This window comes from Physeter macrocephalus, chromosome 6 (genome assembly GCF_002837175.3).
Source record: "Physeter macrocephalus isolate SW-GA chromosome 6, ASM283717v5, whole genome shotgun sequence".
NCBI classification, from domain to species: Eukaryota; Metazoa; Chordata; class Mammalia; order Artiodactyla; family Physeteridae; genus Physeter; species Physeter macrocephalus.
In genome coordinates this window covers 86,335,121-86,348,939 of record NC_041219.1, presented here as the reverse complement: position 1 = coordinate 86,348,939, position 13,819 = coordinate 86,335,121, and the positions used below count along the sequence as shown (strand labels likewise).

General features: G+C 55.4%; 1 protein-coding gene across 21 annotated transcripts in view; it reads right to left on the bottom strand.

The window, feature by feature from the left end:
• Positions 1–235: 235 nt before the first annotated feature.
• SMUG1 (single-strand-selective monofunctional uracil-DNA glycosylase 1) overlaps positions 236–13,819 on the bottom strand; it is a 46,639-nt gene continuing 33,055 nt past the window's right edge. For 3 of the 21 annotated variants that reach the window (XR_003680331.2, XR_003680325.2, XR_003680328.2), the window contains 3 exons: positions 2,283–2,445; positions 1,821–2,021; positions 237–1,017 (listed from right to left, as the gene is read on the bottom strand). The gene's annotated coding sequence lies outside the window, so the exon portion shown is untranslated. The other 18 variants (XR_003680329.2, XR_003680326.2, XR_008617694.1 and 15 more) reach the window with 17 other exon arrangements.

Below are 13,819 nucleotides of genomic sequence, written 5' to 3'. Positions count from 1 at the left end.
CAGGAAAGCAAACGTCCTGGAAACTTCTGCAATTGGAGAGTTCTTCATGTAGGTTAACCGATCGTCATTAGAGACAGGTTGCTGTGTGGGTGTGTTTTGACTTCATCCCCTCCACTTCTGTGAAAAATACATTTTTACATAATTCACGAACCAACAGCTTCCCTCTCTTAAAACTTGGGCTGATTTTTGCACGAATGACAGGGAACCATGTTAAGAAATGAATCCCTCTCCCCTAAAAAAGGGCTCTGCCCAGTTGGCCAAGTCCCCCGGAAGAATGAACACAGAGCTAGTCCAGAAAGGAGTGCGGAGTTAGGCAACTCTCGAGGGTAAATGTCAATCCGAACCTTTGCCCTGGATCACTGTACCAATTCTTCACTTGGGTCAGCCCTGCCTCTATTCCCTGCGTCCCTCAGCAGAAGCAAGGACACTGTCGTCAGAGGCGTTAACTCATAATAGCAGGGGGAGGGGGAAGCAGTTAGCATACAGCCTTCGACGTCCTAATACATTCTTCTATTATACAGAATACAGTACGGGATGTATATCTGTGATTAGCTTCTCTAAACAAACACGGAAGAACAAACAAGGGCTGTCCTTCGGGACAGGCACCTTAGGAGGAAATACGCTTATCCCGTCCGTACCTCTCTCGATTAAGCCATTTCTGCAAAGGCTCCTTTAAAATGGACTCTCTAGCCGTTTTACAAAATACTCAAGACAACCATGATTAGCTACAAATCGGTTTTTGACTGATTCCAGAGAAGCAAATGATAAAGATCTGTCACCAGTAAGGACATGTAAAGACTGAGTCACATGCCCTGAAGACAGTTCCCAAAGAAGAGTTACAGAACTTGTGTCATTGTGGCCTTGTTGGAAGAAGGGGGTCGCCCCAACGTGACTCCTTGGAGGCGGCGGTGCTTTCAGTTGCATTTCTCTCTGGCCACATCTGGAGTGTATTATTTATCATTCCTGATGATCATTCTTTTGTTCATCTGGTTGTCATTTTTCATCCTAAACAGTGAACTAAGAAGGAGAAAAAGGGAAGGAAACAAATTCCTGACCCCCATCTGGGTCAGGATCTCATTTCAGATTTCAGCAAATTCCCATGCACAAGTGTCACCAGGGTGGCTAGGCCTTTCCGCTTCCAAGAACCCCGAACCTAGAGACTGCAATGTCGGCACTGATTCTGGTTCGCCTCGTGGTAACTGCAGACCTACTAAGTGTCACTGGGTCTTTACACGTGGGCTGTTCTTTTCAATCTGGGGACTAAAGACGGTTTTCCTTCCCCGCTGGATGGAATTTGTCATCTCTTTTCCCCACTACTTAGTCTCAGACTGCACCCTGCTTTGTGGACCTGTTGTCTGGGAGGCACTCTGGTTTCCTGGTGCCCACGTCTCATGAGGACATGACTTTGGAGACTATTTTGTCCATCTCTCTGTCCCCAGGCAAAGCCTCATGAATATTCCTGGTTACTCAGGTTAACCGGCTTGGACTGGTAAACAGAACCCTGACCCAAAAAGGGCATGATGGGGGCCCACCGTCACCACACGACCTTGGGCGGGGGGAGGGGGGTGAAGGGGGGGAATGCGGCGACCATGCACGTCAAATTCTATGTGAATGGCACCACCTAGAGTTGTGCTCCAGGAGTGCAGTGAGTGGTTGGTCCCTGGAGCTGAGCAGTGCTGCCACCCCGCAGCCCAGAGATGCTGGCAATTCGGTCAGCTTTGCGCTGCATTCACAGATGAGAAACGTAAGTTCTGACAACTAAAGTGTCAACACCTCAGCCCCCCGAAAAAGGGCTCAAAGTGGAGATCCCCTCCCCTCACCGATGTCTGGGAGATCTAGGCTCAGGCGACAGCTCACCAATCTTCTCTCCATCAACTTCAAAGGCAGCTCCAGCCCCAGGGAGGACTGTGAGGGTAATGGAGCACAGCTGATCCAACCCAAGCTCGGTGTCAGGTGATGTTGCTGGAGCACAGGTCAGCCTGGGCCTAGAAATGGCAGTGAGGTGTAGGATCCCTCCTGACCTAGAGTTTGGGGAGGGGTGGGAGCGGGCTGTGGAGCGGTGCTCACAGTCCCACAGTGTAGAGTAAATGTTTACAATTGCCAAAGCCCCTCCCTCCTGGGCCCTCACCTGCAGGCAAAGCCGCTTTAGCCTCCTCACCCACTGCCAAGTCTATCCCACCTGGATATCCTCCTGCGTCCTCTGCCAGCCCTGCCCTTCTCTCCTTCCAACCTCTTTCATACATTCCTTGCCCAAAGAGTTTTTCTGAATAAAGCCCACTGACCTTGGTCATTTTCACAACATCCCCGCTCAAGCATCCTCTCGACCTGCAGGGTCATTCAGGCCTCACCTCACTGGGACCGGGCTCCTTCGTGTGTGTGTCCAATTCACCCCATTACGCCAAGACATCCCGACTCAGCAGCTCCCGACGCTCAGCCATCAGAGCCCTAGAGGAGCCACCACAGCAAAAGCTTAGACACTAGGGCTCGGAGGAGTCAGCTAGTCAACAGCCAGCCTGCCCTGAGGAGACTCCATGCTGGGCACTGCGGGCCCGCATGAAGAGTAGGAGTAAAAGAGCCTGGTCCCAAAGAGCATCGGGTCTCACGCGACCAAACAAGACACATCCATCCCAGATTAATAAATAACAATAATAACCCTCACCATGAAGGTGTAGTGAGACTTTTTTTGTTTGCTTTCGTTTGTTTGTTTGTTTCGGCCGCCCCCATGCACCGCATGGGGGATGTTAGCTCCCCGACCAGGGATCGAACCCGTTCCCCCTGAAGAGGAGGCACTGAAACATATGTATATGTATAACTGAGTCACTTTGTTGTAAAGGAGAAACTAACACACTATTGTAAAACAGTGATACTCCAATAAAGTTGTTAAAAAAAAAAAAAAAAAAAGAGGAGGCACTGAAATCACGAAGTCTTAACCACTGGACCAGCAGGGAAATCCTGGGTGAATCTTGTGGACAATACATTTCAGAGATGGGAGAGAGTGCTGTCAACTAGGGTCCCCCCGGAAGACTCCCAGAGGATGTCAGATAGGAGCTGCCCTTGTAGCCGCTCAGAGGCCTCGAGGCTGAGGAGGAATCATCGCGTGGCTTGTTTTGTTTCGCAGAACGCTGGCGGCGGGAGAACGCGCTCCAGCTGGGAGCTGGAGCAGGGCTTCATCACCAAGCAGCTACTCTCTGCCAGGCACTGTGCGGGGCACCAGGAACCCAGTTAGAGTGAGGGAGTCCATGCCTTCAAACCTGACAGTCTAGATGGGAAAAGAAACCGTAAGCAGATCTTTATAAGGCAGTGAGGGATGGGCCTACACCCGTGATACACCTCCCAGGCATGGTGGGGTACCACGCCCACACATAAACCTCTCAGGGGAAAGGGGAGAGGAAGGGGGCAGGGAAGGCATCCTGAAAGGGAGGCTAAGGTAAACTCTAAGCGAGTGGTACCCTTCTCCCCACACCCTTCCCAACTGAAGGTCACCTTTCACCTCAAGAAGAAACCATTGGCTTCTGCAACCAAGGTCACAGCGGGCTGTCAACATCCCGGCACTCTCTCACCCACCTGCCCTCTGGGCAGAGTATTCAAACATGAACTGGGGGCTTCCCTGGTGGCGCAGTGGTTGAGAGTCCGCCTGCCGATGCAGGGGACACGGGTTCGTGCCCCGGTCCGGGAAGATCCCACGTGCCGCGGAGCCGCTGGGCCCGTGAGCCATGGCCACTGAGCCTGCGCGTCCGGAGCCTGTGCTCCGCAACGGGAGAGGCCACAACAGTGAGAGGCCCGCGTACCGCAAAAAAAACAAACAAACAAAAAAAAAACATGAAGTGGGATTCCAGCCATATCTGGGGCACCTCCCTATCCCATCTTCCCCACTGTCCATCCCACCCTGCCAGCATCATGGCCAGGTGCTCCCTGATTCCCAGGACCCGGGAAGGAAGAGCCTATCTCTCCTAGAATTACATGCTCTGCAGCCTTCCTCCTTCGTGCCTTTGGGGAAGATGCCCCTGCTTCCCCTTCATTCTCCATCCGGATCCAGCTCCCACCTCCCACGGCTGCAGCTGCTCCCTCCTCTCTCCCAGCTGGAAGAATGCCCCCCTCCTCCACATCCCTCCACGGGGGGGACGAGTGGGAGGGAAGGCGGCATATGGCCCCGTTCTCTTTGGCCTGGGCAGGCTACTTTGGAAATGAGAAAACCCCCTTGCCCTGTCCTCCCCTCTCCACATTCCCCAGAAGTTCTCAGACTGAGATCCCTCCTACTCCTACGTGCAGTTATGTGGTGAAATCACTGCTTTCCTGCCCTGAGGCGCCGAAGCTGGGAAGGGAGCCTACTCAGACCTTTGATGTAGGCACGTTTTAAAAGGCCCACCTGTCCCCTCTCCCTCCCCAGCCCCCAGCCTGAACTGCTGGAGCCCCTCATCACAGCTCCAAATCCCAGGCTACCCCCCAATGTGGCCAGGATCAGGTCACACACATCCTCTCCCGCTGGGGGTAATCAAACCCAACCGTACTCACTTGGGGACATCTGTCTCTGGGGAATACGGAGAGATCCCAAACTTGAGTGGTTCTGTGACACTTAAAAGCTTCAAGCAGGAAGATCTGCAACTTCTCTCGGAGCAGGGCCTGTGGGGAGGGTCCCTCTGAAACCCTCGTTTGATGTTGTGCTTTCATGGTTGCGGTTTGATCCAGATGTTCCCCACTTGTGGGATTTTCTCTTTGGGAGGGAGGGGCCCTTGGCTGTGAAGATATTTCCACCGTGCGCACATTTAGACCGAGGTGGCTGGGTGCGGGTGCTCTTCTGGCTGATAACACACCCTGCTCTGGACAACCCTTCCCTTTTCCTCGGGGATCACATCCTTTCCCTTCGCATCCAAAGACAAGACGAGGGCATTCACCTAAGGAAGGCATTCCCAGCTCCTCGCAGGCTTGCTGTGTCACCGCCTAGACATGGCTCTACCTCTCTGTTCTTCTGGCTCCATAAAATGGAAATGTAGTTGGTTCCCAAAGACGGTTCCCAGATCATGGAAAGAACAGGAGAGGGAATTCAAGAACCAGATTTCTGGCCAAGGAACAAACAATTATCAAAGAAATTGTGAATGGGATTGCACTGAGGATGACGAGTCAGGGCTCCTAAAGAGGAAGTGGCCATCCCTCTTTTGGATCAGTCCTACAAGGGTGGAAGTAAACCTCTCCAGATTCACAGACCCGCCTGCTCCCTCCGAGCTTGAAAAGGTTAAGGCCATCCCTCCCCAACGTCTTCACAGAAACCCTGGAAATCTTTCCTTCCACCTTAAGAGTCTTCAGAAGTTCTTGCTGTCCAGCCTCAGTCACTGCTTGTTGTAGCAGGAGGTGGCTTCCCTGGAGGAAGTGCCTTAGTCACACTCAGTGGTCCTCTAAGACCTCTCAGCATCCTTCTAGCTACTTCTGCCTCATGGAATCAAAAGAAAAGCTGTCAACTCTATCAAAAATCAGGTTGCTCCCGGAGCTGTGCTGGTGACCACATAAACACTTGGATCCTTGCCAGTCCTGTAGAGGTCACAGTCTAACCCAGACATGTGGATGTTGAGTGATAGAGGCCAGACGGACCAGAGAAACTCCAACCCTGGAGCTGGACCAAGGCACCAGCCCACAGGGGACCCTAAAGGTGTTGCATCAGCCCCAAGGTTGGGTAAGTGAACTTGATTTAGGGGGAGGGGCCTATGTGGGGACAGACAAAGCCTAGGAGGCTTGGTACAGGAAAGGGAGATTCAGAGCAGACAAGAGAGGGTGGGAGCCACTGAGTGGATGAGGAGGGCTCAGTGCTGGGGAGAACCATGAGAGCCAGGCCAGCGGGAGAAGAGAGAACTGGTTCCCCATTGGACTAGAGAGAGGGGAGGGATGGAGAGAGAGGCGGGCGCAAGAAGGACGGAGGAAGATGGAGAAAGCTCCACCCACTGTCCCACCTGGAGAATTTGGGCGGCTGTTCCCAGCTCCCCGTAACATCGGGGAAATGCACGTTGGGAGGATCAGCTTTTCCCCTGCCGGAGGCCCTGAGGGTCAGTTCTCAGACCTCTCCCTCCCCTTGGACTTTGATCCAGTCAAGCACAGATGGGTCAGGTCATGATGGTGAGGGGGCAAGTGGCATTGGGTCTCCCTGGCTTGAATTTTTTCTTATCCCCCCCATGTCCTCTCTCTCTTAAGCAATAATTTCTCGTTTTGCTTGGTCTTATATAGCCCATATGTCTCTAGCTCAGAGAACTAAGAAACACTCCATCATTCTTAAGCTGGGCCTTGCCACCTGCAGGCCCCTCCCCTCCCACACATATGTTCACACAACTGGGGCAAGTGGTTAGCTTCCACGCGCCCCTCTGGACCCTCTCGCCGTACCATCCTTCTCATCTTTCTGGCTAGAATTAGAACCTTCTCTCCTGCAGGGGGATGGGAGGGGCATGGTCAGGGTTCTTCACAGCTGGATAGCAGCTGGGAGAGCCCCACCTGTTCTGTGCACTCACAGTGGCTCCCTGGAGGGGACCAATGACAAGGGGAAAAGGCGCTGCGAAACAGAGTGCAGGAGGGGGCACCCATGCAGTGGGATTCTCTACCTGGTGTGGTCTGGCCTGAGGGGGAGGTCAGATGCTCAGCAAGGTGTCCTGGGCCTCAGGGAGGTGCTGGAGCACCAGCCCCCTCAGGCCATCCGAAGACTCGGCCTCCCCACCTCCTTCTCCTCTGCCTCTCCCACTCACTGTTACTGTGGGATCCACAAATGCTGCCCTCATCCTTCCCTGTGGCTCCACTTCCACCACCCTAAACCCCTTCACCCATGCCCGAATCATCCCCCTGCAGGGCTGCTACAGTCTGACCCAAACTCTACTCCAGAGACAGCCCTGTTCTCCCACTCCCACTGCTGCTGTGGATGGAGAAACTGAGATGAGACCAGAAGAAATGCTCCCGTCTCCTCTCGTGAGAGGCTAGCAGAGCCCCAGCCCGTTCCCAGAGTTACCCTTCCCAGGCTGACATGAAGAACCTGAGAGGGGAAGGGCCACCATGCCTAAGACCGGGGCCAGGAGCAGCAATTCCCCCCGCTCTCTCCTTATTGGTCCGTGTAAACCTAAGGGCTTTCCCCAACTGTGACGGTTCTGCTTCGGTGCCATGGAAGATACCCAGCACCCGCTTGCCTGCTCTCCTCCTCTTCAACCCATCATTGCCAAGACAGAGTTGTTTGGGCAAGCGCCACCCCCAGGACAGGGCTAAGGAGTTTGGGTGGGAGGGCAGAAGTGAGAGACACTTCCTTCGTGTCTCCTGCCAACCCTGTCAGGCTAGAGGTGCCACGATCTGGGCCCTGTGTCAAACCCACTGGATCAGTTCACTGAAAACCTCCCTGGGGTATATGTGAGGCCCCTGGACTCACTGGAGCTGACAGGTAAGATCATGGCCAGTAAGCAACTGACACAGAGCATCCACTATGTGCTTGGCCTGGGCCTGACTCTTGCTGCTAGAGACCCAGAGAAGTACATATTACAAATCCTGGAGACCCTCATGTTTGTACAGAACCCCATAATCTTACCCTCACCCCCGCTCAGACATGTGATCATTATGTGGACCTCAGACCCGCAAGCTAGACAGAAGAAAGAACTTCCTTCAGCCTGGGTTGTCAACACCCAGAGAAGTACATATTACAAATCCTGGAGACCCTCATGTTTGTACAGAACCCCATAATCTTACCCTCACCCCCGCTCAGACATGTGATCATTATGTGGACCTCAGACCCGCAAGCTAGACAGAAGAACTTCCTTCAGCCTGGGTTGTCAACGTTGTACAGTAAAATCATCAGAAGACCTTTCCTCTTGGAAGGCGGTGAACCAGGAGAGCCCCTGTCTTGCTGCGCCAGGGGTGAGGTAAGGCTCCTGTCTGCAGGCGGGGACATGGCCGACATGACCCCCCAAGATCCTACCCAGGACAAGGCAGAGAGGTGGAGGTTCTAGTTGAGGGGCATGAGGAGGAGGGGACACACAGAGGGACAGACAGACAGAAGGAGGGACTGGAGGAGCGAAGCGGGGGTGGGGAGCAGGGTTGGAGAGATGAATGGTCTTGGCTGGACTGACGGACGACGCCAGGATGGATGGACGGCGGCTGAGGTTTGTTTACTGGCAGCCCCCAGTCCGCCATCGCCGGGGGAGAGGGATGGCGGCTGGCACATCCGAGCACTCTTAGGGAAGCTCACGGAGATGATTTAGACGGGAATGAATCAGCTCCATATGGATTAAGTGTCCCTGCAAATCCCAGGATCTTACAGATGAGGGGACAGGGCAAGGGCACTGGCGGGAGGGGGAGGAGGGAGCAGCGTGGAGCTGGCGCTGGGAAACAGGCCCGGAGCCAGCTGGAGGTGCCCTCCCAGGGCACGGGCGGGCCCACCTGGCGCAGACGCCGTCCTCCCCAGGTCTGTTCACACCACCGTCTCTCTGGCTTTGTAGCCGGCTTTAGGAAAAGTCCCTGCCCGTTGGAGCAGCCTCTCTGGGTGAGTTTCTGTCTGTCTCCCCTTGCCTCTGTCTCTCTCACTTTCTCTCTGAGTCTTCATGTGTCTTTCCATCTTCATTTTTCTGTCCCTATCCTTCCCTGGCCTTCTTCCCCTGCACTGTTCGTGCCTCTCTTTCTACTCCCCACCCGCCTCTTTCACTAGAGGTGTGAATGGCGTGTAGCTGACGCACAGTTCCTGTTCCCTCCAGCCCTTAGCTCTACCCTCCCTCTGCTGCAGGCATGCTGCCTGCTCTCTCCTGGCACCCTCAGGTTTGGAGTCGGATGGGGGAACCAGGAAGGTGGTCTGAAAAGTGCCTTTTTGGCTACAGAAAGCTCTTTCTCTTCCTCTCTTCCCACCCGGCCCTCAGCCCTTCCTTCTCCCAGTGCCAGAGGTGGCTCGGATGGGGGCCCACGCTCGGCACACTAGGGCAGGTTGAGCAGACGACGAGTCCGCGGGTCATCCGCTGGCTGTGGGGTAATCGGAGCCACCATCTCCCGCAGCCCCGCCCGAGCCCCGGTTGGAGGGCCCCGGAGCTGACTTTGGTTATGAAGCCGGCTGCCACGTACATGCCTGGATCAGAGCACAGGGTAGTCATATATGACAATTGGTTGAAATATCACAGCCGCTCTCCCCCCACCCCCACTGGTGATCTATGGGCTGCGTGCCCTGTAAAAATTATTTATCGGGGCCTCAGAGTGTCCTGATTTAGTGCTGCTGCCTCTGGGGCCGAGGGGCCTGCCTGTCCGCCGGAGCCTAAGCGTTAAACAACGCTAAAAAGTTAAACGGCCAACGTTGGGGGCTCACTCGAGAAGGCGCCATAAAGCTGTCGGAGCTGCTTAAATCAGCAGCGAGGATTCCCGGGGACATCTTCTCACCATATGCCACAAGCCAAGAAGGCTCTCCTCACCTCTCTGCGCTCACCCAAACCCAGTGGCCCACACAGGCCTGGGCCCAGTGCAGAGGAGGTCAAGGCCGGCCTCCTGCAGGCCTTCCTCCAGCATCACCTGCGCAGGGTCCAAGAGGGTAAGAGGCCATGCGTCCAGCCCTCTGCCTCTGGCCGGCGGTTTCCTCGTTCAGATCCAGATTTTAAGGACTTCCCGCAAAAGGCAACACGGCAGCCTCTTCCAGTGGCCCGTGTTGGGCAGTGCTTTCCTGGTGTCTCACTTCAATCTGTGTTTCTGTGGAGAGAATCCACAGGAGCTCAGGGTCTTCTTGCTCGGGTTTGGAGAGGGTGCTCTGTCCAAGCCAGCCTGTGACCTCTGGTCTGCTTTGTGACCCCACCTCCTCCCACTCCCACAGCTCTCTGAGGATCAGAGCCCCACTCTTCGATCACTCCCCTCAGGCTGGCGCCCCTGGGTGCTCACAGACAGTTTTCCTGGCTGAACGCCAGTCCATGCTGCCACCGCCCGGCCGCCACCAAGTAAGCAAGAGGGAGGTGGGTCTCCACAGGCTGCCTATCATGCCTTCTTTCAGCGGCAGTAAAACTCACCTCTTAAAACCTCTGCTTGGGTCCCTAATATTTGCCTGGCTGTATATCTCCAGTGATATATGGACAGAAATTGCTCGTAAACGGCTATAAAACCTCTCAGTTGAGCCGGGGTGGAGGCGAGCGAGGGTGGGCACGGCCCAGACGGCAGGAGGATCGGAAGCCAAGACACTCCACTGAGGATCCCAGACGACCCCAGATCCCAGGGCCGAGGGGCCGAGCGTGAGGCCCTCAGGGGAAGGAGGGAGGGAGGGAGGAGACCCAGAGGAAGATCTTCAAGGCCCTCAGGAGGTATTATGGGGCCGTCTCACCTGGCTGCTCCAGTGATGTGCTGTGTGCTCTTGGGCTCTGTGCCATGGTTCCCATCTCTAGGAGGATAATGATACCCACACAGGCTCGTTGAGGAAACTCACAGAGAATTAATCTGTCCTTTGTAAACGAAGGAGGTTGCATATATTGGGCATTACCCCCCAGGTGGCTATGGTGTCTTTAGAAGGCCTACGACATGCTGGATCCTTTACCTAATCATCTCTAATCCTGACCGCGGCCTGCCGCGTAGATATTGCACGCTGTGGGTGCGAACCCTGAGATTCACAGAAGTGCACGCAGGGAGTCAGTTCCCAGGAACCGATTCCAGGGCTGGTGCCCTTCCCACACATGAGAATGAAATCCCGGCAACAGGAGGGATAACAGCTAAGACACTAGGGGGACTTCCAAACAAGGACGTTGGGGGCGTTAGGAGGCCTTTTCTCCTGGGTCCCTCCCCTTCCCCAGGGTGCAGGCCTTTCGCCCTCCGACACTTCTAGTCCAGTCTCCCCAGGGCCCAAGGATTCCTGCAGCGTATTCCCAAGCACTATACCCCATCTCCTGGAGAAATTGCTCCCAAAGTGGAAGGGGAAACCTGGGGCTTTGTGGGAGGCCAGCGCCCTCCACCCAGGAGACCAGGAGACACGGGTCCTGCGTGGGCCAGGTCAGCAGGTACAGACGGAGACGGCCGCAGTCCCGGAGTCGCTGGCCCAGCCCCCCATCAGCCCCAGCCCCTGCGCATCCCAGGCCCTGGATGCCTCTTTTCTCCATGACTCCCAGCCCTCCTCTTCCCTCCACCCTGTGTCCCCTCTGGTTACCCTACACTCTCCCTCTCCCACAGCATCCCCCTTAGAGCCACTGCTCCCCCCTTCCGGTTATTCCACCCCCTCCACCCCCGACCCCAGTGTCCCTCCAGCACCTGGCCGCCCCTTCCCTCCACCATGAGCCCTAGTTCTCTTCGTCCTCTTTCCCAAGTCCCTTTAACTCCTGGTTGCCCCCTGTGGTCACCCATCCTTTCCCTCCCTCCTGGTGTCTCCCTTGCTCCCCGGATGCCCCTTCCTCCCATGATCCCCAGCCCCTACACTTCCCCTACTGAACCTCTTGTCTCTTCTCACCTGCCCTCCAGGACCCTCAAACCCCGGCCTGCCCTTTGTCCCCTTCTTGTGATGAAGCAGGACAAACAGTAGGAAGGCCACCCTCTGCCCCACACCTCCCCTTCCCTGGTGGCTCCCACCCCCAACCCCACTTTTCCTTAAGTTTCCAGATCAACCTTCCTCCAATAATAATGATAAAGCAGGAAGCCGGGCTGGAGGACACTGCAGATTTTTCTTCTTGACACGGAGTTTCCGATTAAAGGCAAAAGGACATAAATCCTCCTGCGTAATTGCTGTGCTCCAGCTCGGAGCCACTTGAAGGGGAGGCTCCCACCCCTCTGCCCCTGCCCCTGGGAGCCCCACCCCCATCCTGAGCCGGGCTCGGTCCCCAGAGCCTGGGGCTGGGCTGGGAAGGGGCAAGGCAGTGGCAAGGGAGGGGCATAAACCCAGCAGGGGCCTGCCTTTCCCTTCCAGGGGTCCCAGCCCATGGCCCGCCTCTAAGAGCCTTTCCCCCAGCCCCAGGCAGCCCCTGAACCCCTCACAATGAGAGCATGCTTTATATTTTGTCAAAGTTTCTCGGCATGCATGATCTCATTTGATTCTTGTAAGGGACTTGAAAATTATTAAACAAATATCAGACGGAGGAAGGGGCCCCGAGTGATCAGCCAGTGCAACTCCCCTCGTTTTAGGGAAACTCAGGCTGTTTAAGGGACTGGCCTGTGGCAGAGCTGTCCTAGCCCCTCAGAACTTGCCTTCTCACGCACCAGGAGGGGCTGACACTGCTGAAATCTATTAAATTGGGGCCCAAATATCCCCCTCCCAAGTGGTGTTCTCGCCCACCATAGAAACTTTTTAAAAATCAAGAATGCTTGCTTCATCTCATCCCCGATGATTAGGGAAAGAAGACACTATTAGTGTGTGTGAACTGCTCCAGGCTGAGGGTTAAGGGCAGAGCCTGGAGTCCCCAAACCTCCTGCCTCCACCTCCACGCTCATCCTCAGAATTTTACCCCCAGAGATTCTAACTTCTGGTGACCCTGCAGGTTGGACACTCAGCCTGGCCAGGAAATCTGCCTCCCCCACAGTCAGAGCCGCAGAGCCACCCAGAGCCCTCCTCAGCTCTGCCCCTCCCTTTTCTTCCATCCCACGGCCCACTCTCCTCCTCCACGAAGCCCTCCTGATTTGAAAGCCTTGGTTCTCCTCTGTTTCTCCCTGCACTGAACAACCCCTTCCAGCTATTCCTAAATCAGGTCCTAGATGTGAGCCTCTTCTCTCATCAGACTAACGGACTGGGCCTGTGTGTCCTCCCTCTGGACTGCCATTTTCAACCCTCCCATCATCTTCCCCTCCCATACCCGCCCCCGAGCCATGCCCAAAACATCTGTACGGCAGACATGTGTACCGATGTGCGCCCGGGGAACCCAGCAATCCTGTCTCCTTTTATATCAGTGGACATTTCCACAGAAGCCCCAGGATGCCCACATCAGGTGTAAACTATCATGGCTTCTGGGCTTCCCTGATCCTATGGGGCCATCCAGTCTGCTGTCCTCCCAGACCCCCCACTTCCCCCCGAATCTCAAGGGAGGAGGGTCCTTGAGCTGAGACCAAGGAAAAGAGAAGCCACATCTGTCCCATCCTCATTCTGCTTACCCATCTCTGAGTAAACCTGGGCCCAACTGATTCAGGCAGGGCCTCCCAAGGTCTAACCTCTAGGCCTCCTGCTTGAGCTCCTTGGACATCCTGACAAGTTGGCAGATGACCAGGTCCCTCTCCCAGGCCCTGACATCCTGCAGGCACCACCCAACCCACATCCGTGCCCTGTGTACCCACACTTCCCTCTGCCACAGCGAAATTGAGTCCTAGGTCAGTGAGGGCTTTGGAGTCTTCAGGAAGAATGTCCTGTCTAGGTCAGGAAAGAAAACATGTGCAGGGGAGCAAGAACGCCAGCCTGGGAGGCTTAGGTGCCCCTGCAGAGAGCCTGGGTTGGGGTTCCTGTGCCATGCTTGGCGTGGCACTGTAGCACTGCCTGGGCCGGGTAGTCCTGGGTGTTACCATAGGTTTGGGGATGTCAGTTTAGATTCTGGATGCTGGTGTAAGGTTTAGGGTATTAATGGAGATTATGGTGGGTTTTCTGGGTTTTCTGGTAGGGTTTCTCTGGGATTTCTGTAGGGTTAATCTAAAAGGCCAAGAGCCCATGCTTCTTCCTGGGCCTGGACAGGGGAGAAAGCCAAGGCTGTAAAAGAAGCAGCGGGTGAGGTAGCCCAGGTTTCCAGAGGAGGGGGATAATCTGAGGTTGCAGGGCAGGCATCGAGGCTCTGCTCCACCCCATCTTGGTGTTCAGCTCCCAAACCCTGGCCAACAGCCTCATTTATTGACAGAGAGGGGCTGGGAGTGATTGCTGGCCAGAGACTAGGCATGCTCCGGGCTTTCTGTAGGCAGGAAG